This window comes from Callorhinchus milii, unplaced genomic scaffold, assembly GCF_018977255.1.
Source record: "Callorhinchus milii isolate IMCB2004 unplaced genomic scaffold, IMCB_Cmil_1.0 Scaffold161, whole genome shotgun sequence".
NCBI classification, from domain to species: Eukaryota; Metazoa; Chordata; class Chondrichthyes; order Chimaeriformes; family Callorhinchidae; genus Callorhinchus; species Callorhinchus milii.
The window spans coordinates 13,623-27,218 of NW_024704902.1; the positions used below are offsets into that span (position 1 = coordinate 13,623).

General features: G+C 43.4%; 1 protein-coding gene across 1 annotated transcript in view; it reads left to right on the plus strand.

Moving 5' to 3' along the window:
• The first annotated feature begins 6,953 nt into the window (after window positions 1-6,953).
• LOC103188183 (zinc finger protein 592) overlaps window positions 6,954-13,596 on the plus strand; it is an 82,168-nt gene continuing 75,525 nt past the window's right edge. The window contains exon 1 of the mRNA XM_042345927.1: window positions 6,954-7,126. The gene's annotated coding sequence lies outside the window, so the exon portion shown is untranslated. The remainder of the gene's footprint in view (window positions 7,127-13,596) is intronic.

Sequence of the window (13,596 nt, forward strand, 5' to 3'; positions counted from 1 at the left end):
TAATCCCTTCAACATTTTTTAAATTATTTTAGATAATAATTTGATCACTCAATCCACAACTGTTGTGGGGCGCTGCTGTGCACAATTGGCTGCCGTGGTTCACCCACAAAATATAGAGTCACAGTATATTCTGTGAAGTGCTTTGAGATGTCTCAGAGGCGTGATAAGGTTCTATATCAAATGAAAGGATTATTATAATAAAATCTGAACCCGTAGTTATTTTCCCTGATTTTGTTTTGGTCAGCCGGGTGTGACGGATGCAGAAACTCATCACCATGCTTAAAAGGGTATCCAAACTAAACTGAGAAACCTAATCCTTTACAAACAGACACACCACTTTACAGTTCATACTGTGAAGCAATTTTAATTGTCTCTGACATAATAAGGCATTATATCAAATGCAAGAATTATTATTGTTCTTTACGCTCATGGTTAGTTGTTTTATATCTCCCAATTAATTCCCTTGTTCTCAACAGTGTTGGAAAATAATGCATTGTATAATAATATTCCTTGCATTTGATATAGTGCCTTATCACATCTTTGAGATGTCTCAAAATGCTTTACACAATATACTGTAATGTGAATTGACTATTTTATGGGCGAAATGCAGCAACTAATTGCGCACAGCAGTGTCCCACAAACAGTTGTGGATTGAGTGACCAAAATTATTTTTTTCTATTTTTTTTGAATGGATTATTACCCCCGGAAAAACGATTCGCCAAACGACTAGTAACTACTTACTGTGGAGTAAGGAAACTTTGCCCAGCGTTTCACCCTGCCCGGGAATTGAACCCAGGTCCTCACGCTTAGCTACAAGACTCCAAGCAGCAATAATGCTGCTGGAACGAAAACGGCAGCAGCACAGAGAATTCACTGGGGACAATGCTGCGTTTAAAATAGCAAAACTTGACAAAGATTTGAAGAAACTAACGACATTGTGTTACCTCGTGGTTTCACACCATTCCTTCCGTTTAGCTTTGCATCTCGGTATCTGCAGCCCCTCCCTCCACTAGGAAGTTTGAACAGAGTTTTAATGGTATTTTACAAGTCCTGAGAAAACACCCCCTCACACAATACAGTGGGCATCTCTTTGAGTTCTACTGCACAAGAGTTTTCAGATGTTGGGTTTTAAGTAAGAACAAAAGTGCAGCCTGCCTATCGTCCATTGGGCTGCTGATTTCAAATGCTTCCTCTTTCATCTGGAACTGTTTATGATTCTGTTGTGCTTAGTATGGTCTTACCACATCAAGACAACCTCTTCCTCTTACTGTTGCATAACTAGTATAAAGTCTTGTTTTGGCCAGCGAGGGCCTATTTTGGACTGTGTATGCCTTTTTTTTCAGGCGCTTGAAGAATCTGAGATGATTGAGCCCAAAATAAAATTGCTTTAGTTAGATAATTTGTATTGATGGGAGCTTCACGTTGGCTTGGGTGGGGGGAGAAAAAGTGGAGGAAATATTAAAGTTAGAGTCACACAGTTCAAGACCATTTTACAAAAAATCTGAAATTCATTGTATTATTATCCCTCCTTGGCAACGGTACAAGTTGTGGGTGGGGAAACTCTGTTTTTTTAAAAAACAAGTGCTTTAGTATGGCAAGATGTTTTCTAATGGTAGTAATAATAATGAAGAGAAAATTGTTGGCACATTGCTGGATTATAAAAGAATGAGTATAAATTTAGAGTACAGTACTACAAATATTACTCTAACAATACTTTTGTTGCTAGTGTAATCTTTTATGGTGCTGTAGTCTAAATTTATGAAATTCAAAACAAACAGCAAATATAGCAAGATAAAATTCCAGTTGAGATCACAAGAGCATAACTCTTTAGTTTGGCTTTCAAATATGTGTTAGCAATACTGCTTCTTCCTATTCATAATATTAATAATAATGCTTGCATTTGATAGAGCGTCTTATCATGTCTTGAGATGTCTCAATTAAAATGATTCACAGAATATCCTATAAACAACAAGATTACATTTGTATAGCGCCTTTCACGTCGGGAGTGAAAGTGAATTGACTAAAGTTTGTGGGCAAAACATACTGCTACCTTTGTGTTTTTGTGAAAAATAAAAACATAACAAGAAAAACCTCCAAAGAAAACCAAGTTTTACGTTTTTTGTGTTATCTTTAAGTGTTATATAAGGCAATAATGGAATCTCGGTAAGTGTTAACTTCTGAGGCATTCTTAGTATTTGTCACCCAGATGTACGATGTAGGCACAAGGCTCACTCCACCCATTTCATCGACTGCTCTTTTATTCAAGTCTCTTGTATCCGCTCGGCTCAGTTAGTCGTACTCTGGCCTCTTGAGTCAAAAGGTTGTGAGTTCGACCCCCATCCCCACCTGGTGAGGTGAACTCACTGCTGTGCACAATTGGCTGCTGGGTTTCGTCCACAAAATAGACAAATCACTACACTTTACAGTATATTGTGTGAAGCGCTTTGAGACGTCTCAACGAATAGTGACATGATCTTTTAAAATAGTGACGAGATCTTTATGTCGACCTGAACAAGCAGAATGGATCTTGGTTTAAGGTCTCTTTCAAAGGACGGCACCTACAACAATGCAGAATCTTCCTAGTAATGCATTGGAGTGCAGCCTCGACGATGAGCTCAAAGTTATTTCCAATGGGGAATATTCATGGCATCTGCCATGTATCGCCCATTTTACCATTCTGTCTTTCTTCCTGCAGTTGGCTACTATCCTTCTCACTGTTTACCACCCTACCTAACTTTATGTCATCCGCAAACTTGGAAATGGTACTTGTTATACCCAAGTCCAGATCATTTATGTATATTAAGAAGAGCAGTGGTCCTAATACCGATCCCTGGGGGACGCCACTGTCGTTTGTATCCCAATTGTGTGACTTGAAAGAGTGATTTAATTTCACTCTGAGTCTAAGCTGTCACTGCATCCTTTGGAAGAGACATTAAACTGAGATCCCGTTAAGTCTGTTCAGGTGGATGTTAAAGATCCCATGGCACTATTTGAAAAGAGGAGAGTTTCTCTCTCCCGATGTCCTGGCTGACAATACCCCAAATAATATTGGTCGCTCACTACATGGCTGTTTGTGGGTCGTTGCTGTACCAACTTGCTGCTGCGTTTCGCCTCCAAAACATACACAGTCATTCCACTTTACAGTATATTGAGAAGCGTTTTGAGACATCTCAATGACATGAAAAGGCGCGATATCAAATGCAAGGATTATTATTCCTTCGCCCTTAATTATATGTACAGTGTTTTTCTTTCTGTTTCTCAGTTTATTTCAGGTGGAGATAAAAAATACTCGCTTTGTAGGCTGTACATTTAAAGAGGGAATAAGTCCACGTAGTATTCTTGCAAACTTGGGACAGTTTGTGATATAGCAGCAGTAGCAATCGACTCTCAGTCTCCATCTGTTGCTTCTAACTACTCTGCAGGTAAACTGGAACAATCATTCTGTGCTTTCTTTCTCCCCTGAGGCAATGCTGAGGTATGTTTCCATTAGCAGTTCTCTGGATACTTGCCCTTGTCCATTTCTTCAGGTGTGAGACTGGGCATTTGAGATGCATAGTGTAATTATGGCTGTTTACCCATCTTCATCTCTAATGCTACACTATCAAAGTCATTTTTTTAGGAGCAATCATAAAGTCGGTTATTTTATCATCCATCTATGTGTGCTTGTGTTGATAAACTGTTTTGATGCCTCAGGCAGATTGACATTCTTGTGAGCTGTTGTTTTGAGTACGATTACTGCCAAGAACAACTTCTGCTGCTGCAAATGGCTGAAGCAACGAGGAGACATTTAAATTGGAGTAGAAGTGAAAATATAGAGATGTTGGATACTGACCTGGTTGGATTGAATAGCAGAAAGATGCCCACAAAGATTTAAAAAGAATGATCCCTACAATTTGCATAGGCAGCGTGACATAACGCAAGGATATCCTGTAGCTCAGTGATTAGAGCGCTCGCCTCGCAAGCGAGAGACTTGGGCTCGATACTCGATACAAGGGTGAAACCTTGGGCAAGTTTCCTTACTCCATATGCCTGATAATAATCCCTCAAGAAAAAAAAACAATAATAAATTGGTCACTTCAATCCTCACTGATGTGGGCAATTGGCTGCCGCGTTTCGCCCACAAATATATACAGTCAATTCACTTTACAGTTTATTCTGTGAAGCCCTTTGAGACGTCTAGAAGAAGTGAAAGTTACTATATCAAATACAAGGATTATTATTATGAAGGGAATCCAGATTTGACAAAATTAAATGACTCTTTCAAAATTGCACAGTTAATGCTGAATTCAGAGAATGACATTATTTAAAAAGACAAGGGATCTAACATCTCCCATTAAAACAAAATGGTCAGTTCACTTCACAGATGTTTGTGGGACATTGCTGTATACAAATTAGCTGCCATGTTCACCTACAAAATATACAGTCATCATATTTTACAGTAAATCCCATTAGTGCTTTGAGACATCCTTCTGTGCTGTTTCAAGTACAATGATTATTATAATAAACCAGACTAGTTGGTCCAAACAGCATTTTTCCCTGGGGCCTGAATATTTGCTATTTGATGTACCATTAGTACTATGTAGTCCGTAGTTTAGGATTTCTGTTTGATGATATCACAGACAGACATTCTGTGTGGCTCGACAGATTGCGTCCCGATCCTACCATCAGGGTAAAATGTTCGGCAAGTTTCCTTACTTCACGCGCTCTGTTTACCTAGCAGTAAGTAGGAATCCAGTTGTTAGTCGATTCGCGGATCTCTTTTCCGGAGGTAATAATTCCTTCAAAAAAATAATAATAATCCTTGCATTTGATACAGTGCTTTCCACGTCTTCTAGATGTCTCAAAGCGCTTCACAGAATAGACTGTAAAGTGAATCGACTGTATATTTGTGGACAAATATACAGGACACCTAAGCTACAGGACTTGTTTTGACCAAATAATAATTTGGTCACTCAATCCATAACTGTTTGTCAGACGTTGCTGTGTACAAAGTGGAGTCCTGCAGCTCAGTGGTTAGAGTACTCACTTTGCAAGCGAAGAGACCTGGGTTCGATTCCCTGCAGAGGGTGAAACCTTGGGCATGTTTCCTTACTCCACACGCCTGATAATAATCCCTCAAGAAAAAAATAATAAATTGGTCACTTCAATCCACGACTGTTTGTGGGACATTGCTGTGCGCAATTGGCTGCCGCGTTCGCCCACAAATATACAGTCAATTCACTTTACAGTGTGTTCCGTGAAGCGCAGTGAGACATCTTGCAGACGTAATAAGGCGCTATATCAAAGGCCAGGATTATTATTATTTTTCAATTTGTTTTGACCGTTACACTGGTGACATCATAATCGAGTTAAACCACCATGAAATGTAACAATCCGTGAAAAGTTTTCTTTTAAACTGTTTTTTAAACCTCAGAAATCGACATTTGCTGCTTTCACATTTGTTGGCAAACAGTGGGTGAGAAAGTTACAAAAAGTTACTGCCTGTCTGTCTCTCTGACAACTAGTCAGCCAGGCTTGCACAATCTGACCGCTATTTTACTGTGAAAGGATGCTTTTGAGATGAACCGTGATTTCTGGAGAAGTCAGGGCTGCCCCCACCACCGCCAATGCACATTGTGTTTTGCCCAACAGGGTGTCTGACACACGCGGAAACCTATCATTAAGAGTATCCAAACTAAGCTGAGAATGACACAAATGTATGTCACTTACACCTGGAAATGTCTCTGTGTAGTAATGGAATACCCACTCTCTCCCTCCGGTGGGGGGGGGGGGTCACCCTGCTCACCTTATTTGGGGTAATATTAGGTGTAGTTTGGGGAGAGCCAAGGCTTCGGGACCTCAGAATGTGCATTAGAGTCCGGCTGGAGTTTTTAACGTGCCAATATCTCATAAGAGTCTGTGGACTAAGAGTGAATGTAGCACTAGGCAGCCTCTACCCTGTTAGTGGACATGATGGCTCTGTTCTGTGTTGAGGTTTCTGTTCCTTCATTATGTGGTACAATTAAAAACAACACTTGCAGTTGGTGAGTCAGCATTCTGTTCAAGAAGGTTGGAAGTGGAACAGAGTGACTGGTTTGGACCTGTCCTGTGTTTCAAGCCTTTGTTCGTGATGTCTCTTTTATATTTTTCAATTCAACTTAGATTTCTGTTGTTCGGTCTCAGTTTGTTCCATGCAGCAGGCTGTAGGATATCTTGTCCCCTGAACTGCCTGGCACAAGTTTATATCTCACACGCTAAAATGGAACAACGTTTTCTTCCTGTAAATGTTTTGAGAAGTCGCGTTTAACTCTTGAGAATGCACATCAAGCCGGCAGTGGGTATGTTGCAAGCACCCCCGTACCTCTATGACCTCCTAAACCCCTACGAACCTGCCCACTCCCTCAGCTCAGCAGGCTCCAGGCTGCTTCACGTCCCCTGCCTCACCTGCCCCACCATTGGCGGGCGGGCCTTCAACCACTCTGCCTGCATCTTCTGGAACTCCATCCCGCAGTCTCTCTGCCTCGCCCTCTCCCTTGCCTCCTTCAAGACTCTTCTCATGACCCTCCTCATCAACTGTGTTTCCCCCTGACCTCCCCAATCCCAACCCCCAGCTCAGGTCAAAAACGCTGGTAGTCCGGCGCCTTGGGACATTCTCCCGACATGAAAGACGCTATACAAATTGATTTTGTTGTTGTTGTTGTTGGATTGATACTGGGAAGAAAGGAGACAACAAGCCATTAAATTGTGTTAAGGTCTTCAAAGTATTGCTGTGATTATTAGTTAATATTTATTAGATAGCATAAAGTTTCTCCCACAAATTACACAGTCAATTCACTTTACAGCATATTCTGTGAAGCACTTTGAAACATCTCAACAACATGATAAGGCGCTGTATGAAATGCAAGGATTATTATTAACATTTGAGGGAAGGATACCCTAAAATAACATGTCCCTGTGCTTTTCCTCCAGACCAGCAAAGAGAGATTCTCATTCTGTGGAGTGGATATAGTAAAAGGTCCCTTCCTGCCTGATGGTATTTCAGCATGTCCGCCTCCTCCCAGTGGAATGGATGGTTACACGATTCTACAGATGAAGGTTACTAAAGAAACTCAAAGTTGAATCCCATCCCTGGCATGAATATCTGAAGGTAAGTATCTCATTTCTGCTTCCGATGTGCAGTAAATTGTTCTGTTACTGGATATTGATGGCCTAAATCCACGTGCTCCAACTGTCTGGCCACATCCAGCCTAGCGAATGATTTCATCGGCCCATGAACCGGAAGTGGGCATGTTGCAAGTACCCCCCTACCTCTTCGTCCTCCTGAATCCCTACTAACCTGGCTTCCTCCGCTCAGCAGGCTCCAGCCTGCTTTACGTCCCCAGTGATCATATGTGTTAGGAGCCCAGGATTAGTCCGAACCGGCCAGGAAACAGGTGCAAGGCACCGCCGGACAGTAGCGGGACCTGTCAATCACTTTCAAACCGGTATTTGGAGAGAGATAGAGAGAGAGAGAGACAGACACAGATAGAGATACACACACTCAGACAGACAAATACAGAGACACAGACACAGATAGCGATAATCACGCAGACAGACATACAGAGACATACATAGACAGACAGAGAGAGATATCGAGACACACGCAGACAGAAAGAGACACACACACACAAATGCAGGTACCTTGTCGCTGGCTGTAATACTGTTTTAAACTTTGTATGAATTTCTACATTGCAAAACAATCAGCGTTGTTCCTTTTGCGAACAAGGAGTTTCAGATGCAGCATGGAAAGATTGGCCAGCATTTCCCCGAAGGTTGGGTAAACATCAATCTCGGGTGAAATTACTGAGCTAATATCTTCCAAATTTATTTGATCAAATACAAAATGTTAAGCCTCCAGGGAGACTGGAAGGATTTTTCCCACAGGGCAGTGAGCATGAGCTGTAGTTTCCTGGTTAAGTTCTGAATCAATGCTGAGTTGTGCCAGCATCTTTACAAAAAGAAATGGGCAATGGACACAGATAGCCATGGACAATGACCTAATAAATACCTATACACTTCAAGACTGAGGTGGATAGGTATTTGTTAGGTCAGGGTAATAAGGGATCCGGGGCAAGGGCAGGTAATTGGACTTGATCAGATCAGCCATGATCTTATAGAATGGCCGAACGGGCTTGAGGGGCTGAATGGCCTAATCCTGTTTCTAATGGACACAATAGACATGGTGGTCCATGCTGCTGATAATTAATGGAAGGTAGTTGCAGGGTAATAGTTGAGGTGTGGAAGTTGAAAGGATATTCTAAAACTCCACTTGATTTAACTTCCACTTGGGAGAGTTTGAGTAAGGAACATATGGAACCTGCCACTTTTACATCAAATGTGAGGAGTTGATAATGAGGTACAGTAGCTGTTAGTGGGCTGTAGAAGAGCTAGACTTGTTGGGTTGAATGATCTTTTCCCATTCCATGATTTTAATATTTCTAGGGGAACATCAGACTCACATCGTGCCAAAACCCCATACTGCAAAAACGATCTGCCCTGTTGTTTTTGTGTGACAGTCGTGGTATCTCCGTTATCTCTCCGACCTGCTTACACCCCAGTCCTGTACCCGCCCCCTTCGCTCCGGCCTCCTGTACTGTCCCTCATCCCCTCGGCTCCAGCATCAATGGCTACTACACCCCAAGATTCTAGACCCCAGTCTCAATCCGTCTTCCTTGCCCCCTCATTTTCCGTCTTCATATCACAGCTGAAGACCTTTTTCTTTAACCGTGCCTACGGTCACTTCCCCCCTCTCCCTGGGTGGTTGTCGAGCTCCGCCACTGTTAAGCACTCAGAGACATTTTCACTGTGAACGCAGTTGCTATACAAATGCAAAGAAGCAAGTTGTTGTTAACATGAAGCAAATTTTTTTTCACCAGTTGCGAAAACAGTGTGTACATACCTCTATGTATACCTATCTACATAGAGCTTTGGCCCTGAGGTTTGCCATTTAATTTTTGCTGATGGCTAATTTTCTTAATTAGGGATATTGGAGCACAATTTGAGTGATGGGGATGGATGGGGGGGGCCGGGGTTGAAGCTGAGGAGCTGCCTCAGGGGAGTGGGCTGAGTCAATAGGCTAGATTAAGAGCTTGGAAGCTAAACCTTTACCATCGAATTTCAGTGAGGCTTGACCTTTGGAGTTTCCGTGATAGCCCGGTTACAAAGCTGATTTACTTACATCATCTCTGAGGTATCAGATTCCTTATTAACCTCCTGTCTGTTACATAAATATGTCTACTGTGTTCAAATGGGTTTTCATGTATTTAACAAGCTAAAGGTTAATGGTTCAAAGGTAATTTGTGGGAACATAAATTATTATTTTGAACAGATGTGCATTGACTCAGTTTTCAATAATTGGTACAGATCTTGCCATTTTTAAGTAATAAGATTATTGCTAGACACTGTGACACGACTTTTACAAATGGCACTTGAATCCTCTTTCAATAGGAGGTCAAATTAACCTTGTACTGATGGTGGAGGAAAAAATCAATGCCAAAAATTCTTAGGAGAAGCAGAAAGGTTCTAAAAGTTTAAAAATGGTTATTTGTGCAAGTAGATTTTCATCCGAGCTATTTTGTCGAAGGAAATAATTGTTATGTCCAACTTGTACCATCTTATCAAAGTAGTACACGATTTTTAAAAGGTTATAGGTTTATGATGCTCTGCAATTTGAAAACTAAATTGAGGGAGTGACCTGCCCTGAACCACAATTAGGTACAATTAGGCTTTTTGCACTGCAGAGCACATCACATTGAAAGGTTCTTTCACATTCATGTCCTTTACGATTATTTGCGGGGAGGTTCCATATGTGTTTAGGTACAGGAACAAAGATCAAAGTGTTACCAGCACTAAAGCATTAGTTATCTACTCCAAGCACACCAGGAAACTTCTCTGGAGAAGAGGCTGTAGTGTGTGTAATAACTCCTGTGATCGCAAGTATTTCTAAGCAACAGCGATTTGTAAGTGTACTACTGTCAGTCCGCCTAAATATCTGGAATAGTGGAGTGGTAGTGTAGTGGTTAGAGCATTCACCTCACAAGCGAGAGGACCTGAGTTTAATTCCCGTGCAGGGCTAAACTGGAGACAAGTTTTCTTTCTCCATATGTCTCTGTTTACCTAGCAGTAAGAAGGAACCCGTATTTTGTCGATTTGCAGATCACTTTCTGGGGTTTATAATCCTTCCCCAAAACATGCAGACACTCAATCCACCACTGTTTGTTGGATACCTCTGTGTGTAATTGGCTGCTGCGTTTTGCCCACAAATATACAGTCAATTCACTTTACAGTCTATTCTGTGAAGCGCTTTGAGACGTCGAGAAGAGATTTGTATATTTTCTTGGTGAAATACAAAATGTACTGCATGAGTGTTTTGTGGGTGAATGAAGCAGCCAGAGTGGCTAACTGAAACAAATATTGCTGACTGACAGCAGTTTTACCCCTGATTGTCCCCAGGATGAGAGGTGCTCTATCCCTCTGCCCTGTCCCCTCCTTCCCCATCTTCAGGTCGCATATGAAGATCTTCCTCTTCGACCATGCCTACGGTCATCTCCCCCCGGCTCGGCGTCGAGCTCCTCTATTGTTAATAATAATAATCCTTGCATTTGATATAGCGTTTTTCACGTCTTCTCGACGTCTCAAAGCGCTTCACAGAATAGACTGTAAAGTGAATTGACTGTATATTTGTGGGCGAAACGCGGCGGGCAATTGCGCACAGCAGCGTCCCACAAACAGTCGTGGATTGAAAATGACCAATTTATTATTGTTTTTTGTTTTTGGAGGGATTATTATTAAGCGCTCTGGGACACTACCCTGTGTGAGGGGCGCTGTGTAAATGTAAGTTGTGGTGGTTTTTGTTACTTAGGTTGAGTGACTGACTCAGTGGCTTATTTTTCGGGTAACCGCTGAATGTCTTAAGGGATTTTATTTTGCAGGGAATATATGTGCCAGTTTCACCACAAAAGAGCAGTTGCCTTTGCATGTAGTATAAATACTTGCAACCAACTGATTTTGAGTTCATTTTTTCTAAAGATTAAAATAATACTGTATTATATTAATACAACAAAAACAAAATTACATTTATTCACCTCCCAACCATTAGGACCTTTTTTAATACCATTTCTGATTTATTTAAAATAGAACTACCCACTCCTATTGTTCCTATGTTGATGATTGGGTGTAGTCTATAAGTGTTCACATTTTTGACCAGTTCTCCCAAGGTGGTTGTTGGATTTCAACCAGCATTATGGCCCCAGTTTTGTAGATTTGTTACATGCCAGAAAGTTCAGGGCTTTAAATGTAATTGCAACCAATGCACACCCTTTGGAACCCAGGAAGGACGTCCCAAGGCACTGGACAGTCGGGTCAGGACCCGAGCATGGGGGAGGGGTGAGGGAAGGCAACAACAACAACAAGATTCCATTTATAGAGCGCCTTTCACGTCGGGAGGACGTCCCAAGGCGCTGTACAGTTGGGTCAGGACCCAAGCAAGGGGGAAATGGTCAGGGTGAGGGGAGGGAAGGGAGGGAGCAGAGAGTCGAGAGTGGAGCTGAAGGCTGAAGGTCAAAGAGAAAGGTCTTGAGACCGGCCTTGAAGGAGGAAAGGGAGGAAGCGGCAAAGGCACTGGGGGATGGAGTTCCAGAGCCTGGGGGCTGAGAGGTTGAAGGCCTGACCACCGATGGTAGGGCGGTTGGGGCAGGGGATGTGGAGCAGACCGGAGCCAGAGGAACGGAGGGTACGGGCAGGTAGGTAGGGGGATAGTAGGTCGGAGAGGTAGGAGGGAGCGAGGCCGTGAATGGCCGTGTAGGTGAGGATGAGGATCTTGAAATCGATCCTCTGGGGGATGGGGAGCCAGTGGAGGCGAGCGAGGGCGAGGGTGGGAGTGATGTGGTCGCGGTGTCTGGTGGGGGACAGTACACGAGCTGCAGAGTTCTGAATGACCTGCAGTGTGGAGGGAGGGCCGGGAAGGCCGACGAGGAGAGAGTTCCCATAGTCCAGCCTTGAGGTGATAAAGGCGTGGATCAGAGTTTCAGCCGCGTGAGGGGTGAGGTAGTGCCATAGTCTGGCGATGTTCCGGAGGTGGTGGAAAGCAGCGCCAGTTGTGGCGCAGATGTGGGGAAGAAAGGACAACTCAGGGTCGAACAGAACCCCGAGGTTCCTGATGGCTTTGAGAGGTGGAGAGTGCGGCCTTGGATGCTGATGCTGTCAGCGCCTGAGTACGCTGAGCTGAAGAAAGTTATCTCTCGTCCAGGACTCTATGTCGGACAGACAGCTGTCAGGACATCGGGGGTCGTGGAGTTGAGGGTAGAGGAGGAAAGGTAGAGTTGGGTGTCATCCGCATAAATGTGGGAGTTAACCCCATGGCAGAGAGATGAGAGGGCGACTGAAGGCACAATCAAAGAGTCTTCAGATTGGCCTTGAAGGAGGCGAGGGAGGAAGTGAGGTGAAGGGACCGTGGGATGGAGTTCCAAAGTGTGGGGGCAGAGAGGCTGAAAGCCTGGCCACCTATGGTAGGGCAGGTCGGGCGGGAGACATGGAGCAGCCCGGAGCCCAATGAACGGAGGGAGTGGGCACGTTGGTAGGGAGTCGGCAGGTCAGAGAGATAGGAGGAGGCAAGGCCTTAAAGGTGAGAACGAAGATCTTGAACTCGATTCTCTGGGAGATGGGGAGCCAGTAGAGTCGGGCGAGGGTGGGAGTGATGGGGTCACGGAGCCTGGTGCACAAGTGTACACGAGCTGCAGAGTTTTGGATGATCTGCAGCTTGTAATGGGAAGGCCGGTGAGGAGGGAGTTCATGTAATCGAGCCTTGATGTGCCGAATGCGTGGGTGAGGGTTTCAGCAGCCTGAGGGGTGAGGCAGTGGCGGAGTCTGGCAATGTTGCGTATGTGGGGGAGAAAGGACAGTTCGGGGTCTAAACAAGTATAGGCATCAATTTGTGTGGTGGGGGGTTGCGAGGGCTGCAGAGAAGGAAATGTGCTACGATGGGAAAACTGATAAGACTTGCTATGTTGCTATCATGCCATGACTGTGATTGGGAAGGGGTGGATTACAGGTGTGTGTGCACATTGTACATTGCCAGCTTTTTCACCTGTTTTTTCAAATCATCTTCACAAGAAATGGTAAAGCATAAACAATTGTGACTGTCATTGCCTGAAAGTGTGGTGGAAGCAGATTCGATAATAGCTTTCAAAAGGGAATTAACTTAAAAAGGAAAAATATGCAGGGTTATGGGGTGAGAGTGGGGAGTGGGACTGATAAGGTAGCTCTCTCTTCCAAAGAGCCGGCACAGGCACAATGGGCTAAATGGCTTCCTTCTGTGCTGTAAGATTGTATGATTCTGTAGTTATAATTGTAAGCATGGATAGTTTAAAACATTAATCTTGGTTATGCTACGTTGGGTGATTCCCATTATTTTGTGAATCCAAGCAGTTTCCAGTTTCAGTCCACTACAACTAAACTGTAGATTATTGGTATATGATATGGTACATCAGGTCAAAACTAATCCTGTCCTCACCTGGCATTGTACCTCCAACAAGGGCACTGGCTAGCGATCAGGCTGATTTTATCCTCTTAACCCAGGCT